This window comes from Micromesistius poutassou (genome assembly GCF_964030765.1).
Source record: "Micromesistius poutassou genome assembly, chromosome: 14".
Classification (NCBI taxonomy): Eukaryota; Metazoa; Chordata; class Actinopteri; order Gadiformes; family Gadidae; genus Micromesistius; species Micromesistius poutassou.
In genome coordinates this window covers 17949259-17955520 of record NC_140284.1, presented here as the reverse complement: position 1 = coordinate 17955520, position 6262 = coordinate 17949259, and the positions used below count along the sequence as shown (strand labels likewise).

The 6262-nt window shown below is 41.7% G+C and overlaps 1 pseudogene across 1 annotated transcript; it reads left to right on the top strand.

Annotated features, from left to right (window-relative positions):
* Nucleotides 1-2645: 2645 nt before the first annotated feature.
* LOC311357980 (otospiralin-like) lies at nt 2646-3523 on the top strand (annotated as a pseudogene). The gene is made up of 2 exons: nt 2646-2747; nt 3318-3523. The product of its transcript is annotated as an otospiralin-like (transcript).
* The last annotated feature ends 2739 nt before the right edge of the window (nt 3524-6262 follow it).

Sequence of the window (6262 nt, the reverse complement as noted above, 5' to 3'; positions counted from 1 at the left end):
TTCGTCCAATGATTGTTGGAGAAAGTTTAAATATGTGTTAGGTTGTGTTGATAATTTTACAGCTGAAGCAATTGCTCTTTTTTTAATTTTGTAGAGGATTTTAATGCAAAAGCACACAGGCTCACACTTTTTCCTATGGCAGCACTAATAATGGCTACACAAAATGAATACCACATGGGAATAATGGGCAATAACTACTCCAAAAGAATACCGCATCAGGAAAATACACTGTGTATTGTATTTAAAATCTGTATGACAATGTAGGGCTACGGCACAATTTTAATTTGTGGCAGTAAGTATTTAACTCCCTATGTAGATCATCAATATTGTTGTTTGGGGAATCTTTCGTGAAACATTTTATAGTCGTGTAACAACATTTAAAATAGCTTGGGTCTGTCTATAGGGGGCAGCACTGCACTTCAGGAGCAAAGAGGAACGTTGGAATCTTTCACCTTTGTTTAATGTTTTGGTGCTGCCAAGACGGAAAAGTGTACTCCGAGATCTCAGTCATAACGAAGTCACTTGTTCCCACCAAGGCCCTCGCGGCAAAGGAAAAAGCCTGTAGGCTTACCTTTTATTCACAGCCAAAAATAACTGAACTTTAAGTCACTTCAAGGGGCTTGGGATAAAAACGTCCTCTAAGCCACTAATTTGGAATAAATATAAAAGCATGACAAAATATAACCTTTCACGTGTCGAGCTTCAGAACATAGAAGGAAATCCAGCAGAATACCTGCCTCATTAATTTTTCATTTGAGTTAAAGTCCTTCTCTTCCTGGCCTACATGCATGCATGACCATCTAGCAAGGTGACTTAATGCAAATATGGAACTTTCTAGCAAACGCTACATAACATATCAGAGCAATGTAAATGCACCAACCGACCTTTAAATTGTGAAATGTGAGGTACATTAAAAAAAAAAAAAAAGGAATACTCTTTTACAAAAAAAAGTATTAGTTATTTTTTTGGAACTCGCGGGCCACTCACAATTAATTATTATTAATTAATTATGAATTACTTTTTTGCGAAAAGTGCTGGTGCGCGCGTGAAGTCCGGATACAGATCCACTCTCAATGCTGAACACCTCAGCTGTGCTGTGCATTGCCACATCAGGAGTTACACCTGACTACTGAGTACACTGAGTAGTTTGTTATATGTGTGGGTTGTGATGCCTACCTTACATTATCAAAGGTGGATGCAGTTCAATACACCTGTTCAAGTCCAGAGCACTTGGTATAGATAGAGACAGATGGTTATTTGTAAACCAAACTGTACAATCTATTTCTTTTGTAAACATGGTGAATTCAATGATTTTATTCACATTCATTTGGAGTGACTTTTAATTAAAAATGCTAAATTAGAGTTACAGAAATATGTTTTCTACAATGCAATCTATATTATGCAAATATATATCTAAGATATGAAGTACAATGTCTTTCTTATTGCAAGGTATTCACTTCACTGAGCAGACTCAGTGATGTTCGATGACAGCTAGGGCTCTCTCTCTCTCTCTCTCTCTCTCTCTCTCTCTCTCTCTCTCTCTCTCTCTCTCTCTCTCTCTCCCTCTCTCAGGCTCTATAGACCCTCTGTCGTCTGTCGTCACCTGCCTGAGACTCTTGCCCACATGCCAGTCTGCATCACATCCTACCTTTGTGTGTGTGTGGCAGGGGGCTGATTAGCTGTGCCACGAGGCAGTCTGATGCCAAGGTGTAAAAACGTTGTCTTCTATGTGCTTCTCTCCGTTGTATTGTTTTATTTTTATTTTATTTTTATTTATTTTTTCCTCCTTAGGAACTTTCATATTTATACTTTTTCTTTCACAGACAGACAATCCCTTATTGAACCAAGATGACGTTACAATGCCAAATGCTTACTATCATCTGCTAGTGCTACACAGGTTAACGTGTGAATACATTTTTGGGGAAATCCCCTAAAAAGCATATCACAAAATGTTATGTTCATTGTGCTGTCATGGTTAATGGGGAAGGGGACCAGGGAGATATTTTGGGATATATTCAAAGAATCACTCTAGAGCTGTACTGGCATCACAGGAGGACAGCTTGAGAGGTGTGAGAAGTCACTACTCTCTGATGTGACGTTGCTCTCGGCCTGTGAAAAGCAAATATGTCTGCTTTGCTCTGCCATCTTCACCTGCAGACCTGCAGACAAGTCAATCTTGAGAGACAACTCAAAAGAGAGAGCGAGAGACGGACGGAGAAGGGCCAGCTAGAACACCATATCCCAGCCACACCGCGCAGGTAGGAAAAGCTGAAAAGTGGGTTGTTTATTCAATATTTGTATCAATATTCATAATATTATACAAATTTACTATCATATCAAATTATATATATACATTATTAGAAACATTCCTGTTCTCTAGTTGATTAGTATGACTTAAGATGTTTTTCAAAACCGTTAACCGTTTAGATAAAACATGTGTAGGCCTACGACTACAGAAACATACGTGATAAATGTCTTCCCCAGAGTATGTGTAAACGGAAAAAGCTGTGAGCAAATTACAAAAGGCTCTTAAACTGTCTCACCATTGTATGGCTGTTGCTGTTGTTGTTGTTGTTGTTGTTTATGTTCCTTAAAAAGGATCAACAAACAACGGCACACTGGATTTATCAGAAGCTTGTGTCTTCATGTGCTCTTTGTTTCAGTGTTTGTGTTTTTCGACACCATGCGCTCACACCATTTGACTTCATTGATCTTTTTCCTTCTGTGCGTATGCATGGCCATCGCAGGTGAGTGGCCTACACTTATCACAATAGCACAATGGGAGTAAGCCTACATCGATAGTTCAATCAGGGAGAGACCAGCGGAGATACGGCAGCAATTGGCGATCAGACACCTTCAAGTGAACCTTAATGGGTGATGGATCCATGAAGGCAGCTGGGAGACTAGAATTCCCCTGATGGAGGCTAGAAGCTGGTCGTGGGGGTGTTATGATGGAACTCCTTGGCCCTGTAGGAAGCCATCTCTTGTGGGTCGAGGTGAAGCGAGGTGGGTGGGTCGAGGAGACTAGCACGAGTGAGAGATGCACTCCTGTTTAGTGACGGAGGTCCTGATTGGTTGAGAGACGAAGGGGGAGGGGTCGGCAAGGGGCCGGCAAGGGGCCGGCAAGACGAGTGGAAATTAAGAATCCAGATATGGATCAATAAGAAATAGAGGTTGTGTGGTCTTCCTGATTGAACGTTTTGCTTTAATCGATCAGCAGCACATCAATTCTACAACGGCCGCCGATTGGTGCAGGTAAACAGAATACAAATGTTTGGCATTGAGTGAGTGTGAAACCATCTGTCGTCCACATGCAGAGGAGCCAGACGAAGGCCAGGTGCGTTCCGCCATGCCCTACTGGAACCTGTGGTCCTCAGACTTCTTCGGCTGGGTGGAGGAGCTCCGTGCTCAGGGCGCCTACGACCAGATTAACGACCTGGCCAGAACCTTCTGGTCCCACTTCTCCACGGCCGACCAGCTGGGCTACGGCAGACCTGGCGCCGACCCTCAGCCTGAAGAATGATCCGGAACTTCTGAAGTGGCCCATTCCCCGCTGTTTTGAGATTGTACATCCCTGGAATATTGATATCTTCAGTTACTGAGGACTGAACGAATGTAATGCATCAAAATATAAACATGTCCACTGATCAAGAAAGATTGAAAAAAGATTGTTTAGTTGCTCCCGGGAAATAAATCATGTTATATGAATAACAAAAGTCTACCTTATCTGAGCTCTTTCGGTAATGGTATAAGAGAAACTATCGTGAGCACATTTAAACTCATGGTGTATTTTCCTCACCCTTCTGCTCATGAGCTAAAAAGCCTTTTATTAAAGGAGTAGTTCGGAATTTTGGACATCGGACCTCATTTCCAAGTGAGCCAGTGTGTTATTTATCATTGGAGACCGTTTTCAACACTTTTCATTCAGTCCTTCTAGTTTCAGAAATCGCTGGCGCTAGGCTAGCACAAGTCGAGGGGAACTGATAGCCTGCCAATAAAAAGTAAAGAGTTTTACCCACTCCACATTACACCCGAGGCAAACCAATTATAACGCCAGACTATTTATGTAAATGTCTGTGTTGATAGTATAATGTTAGAGATAAAACTACCCTTGCATCGCATTGCATTTAGTTTATAATCCCTGTAGTCGGAAGAGGGCTACGGCAGCGGCGGACTGATATTACCTGGAGTGTGCTTTTCTGTTTACGGTCTACTGTAGTGAATTGGTTGCTACACCGGAGCAAAGTGAAATTCCGCCGCTGCTGAGAAAGTAGTTCCTCAAAATGTAATGTGATCATTGCGATACAAGGATAGTTTTATTTCTAACATTATTCTATTAACACAGACATTAACATCGATAGTCGGGCATTATAATTGGTTTGCCTCGGGTGCACTGTGGAGTGGGTAAAACTGTTTTTATTGGCAGGCTAGCAGTTCCCCTTGACTTGCGCTAGCCTAGCACCTGCGATTTCTGCAACTAGAAGGACTGAATGAAATGTGTTGAAAATGGTCTCCAATGATAAATAACACACTGGCTCACTTGGAAATGAGGTCCGATGTCCAAAATTCCGAACAACCCCTTTAAGGTGTACTTCCTTAACTTAAAGCAAATTGAATGGAGAATAATTGGTCATGTGGGTTCAGACAGGAAACGGATACCCTCATCCATCTCATGCCATTATTGGCTCAACAGTTGACAGTATAGTTGGTTTTGTTTATCCATCCCAACTGTCCTTTACTCTGCTCCTTAGTGAAGCAGGTTGACGCAAGCAGAGTATCCTAACTCCAGAGCCTTAATGCAGAACCACTCTGACTTTGTACCCAGATTCTCTTGGCTCATTATTCCCACCTGTGTACATTCGGCGGGGTCAAGAGCAACTGAACAAACAAACCTCCATTGAAAGGGGCTTTGTCATTCCATTCATGTATAAGGAAGTCTGACGCACAGCCCTGATGCTGGTTACATCATGTTGTGTATGTGAAGGAATTATAGTGGATTCAGACACTTCTGAAAAACAACTGATGAAGAATCAGAGCTCGTCAAGGCCTTTTCTTTATTTGTATTTGTATTTTTCTATTTCACCTCTCAACCATCCACTATTGCGACTGGTTCTCTTACTTCCATGGAGCTTACCGATAACTGTCGTTTTGGGACAACTCTCCCTACGCAACGTCAAATGAGTGACACAGTGACTGACATCACGGCCAAAGACTCTTGAGAGCGAAATGAGGGTGAAAGTTCATGCTAGTGATGGATGTATGGTCAATATCTATCTATCTAGCTGTCTGTCTATCTATCTATCTATCTATATACTTCTGTCTATTCCCAACTGTTGTATATTGAGCGTATACACACAGCTATGACGCCCGTTCAGTTTACAGAGTTCAGTATCACTCCGCGCCTAACTTGAACTGTTGTTTATTTATATATAAAGGCAATATCATAGTTCACTGAAGCCTAAAAACATGTTGATTGCAGGAGAGGGTGGAAATGTTGTAAAGCAATAGGCACACGAGTGAACACGACAGTAGGCTAAATTGCCGGCGAACCAAGCTACCGTCTCTAGTCTTCTCTCTGAAGGACGCTAGTGTGTTGCATAGCAACCGCCGTACACTTTGCAGGCAGCCAGGAGGGACAATTTTTTTGTATTCGTTAAAAAAAAAATGCTTTTCCAACTTTCTCGCTTTTTCAAAATTAAGGGTGTCTATGACTTTCATTTCGCCATACTTAAGTAACCGTTTTATCACAGTTAACTTAACTGTGGTATAATGAGAACATACCACAGCCTGTCGTGATCTATTGCTTAAATATATCGCTGTCTTTCTATATATATCTATCTATCTATCTTTATACCTATATTGTATCTCTCTATATGCAGTATATATCTAGCTATCTCTCAGGCTACTCACGTCTGCTTGTTGGGAGCTTTGGAGGGATTCAAGGCTGTATCTGATCCGTTTCACAAAAAAAAAAAAATCTTATTGTAGGGTCAAGGAGTTTGGTTGTGCGTGTGTGTGTGTGTGTGTGCAGGTGTGCAGGTGTGTAGTAACCGTGTGTAATAATAGCTTATGCAGCGGATCGGAAGTTAAGATGGGCTTTGTGTTTTTACAATAAATGTGGAAGAGAAGAAGACTCAAAGATTCCCCAGCAGGACAGCTCCTATGGGAGGACACACACACACACACACACCACATTTAGGAGACATCCAACAGGGAGCCAATCTCAAAGTGAAACCCAGTGGAAGCCCCCATTAGAGAACAT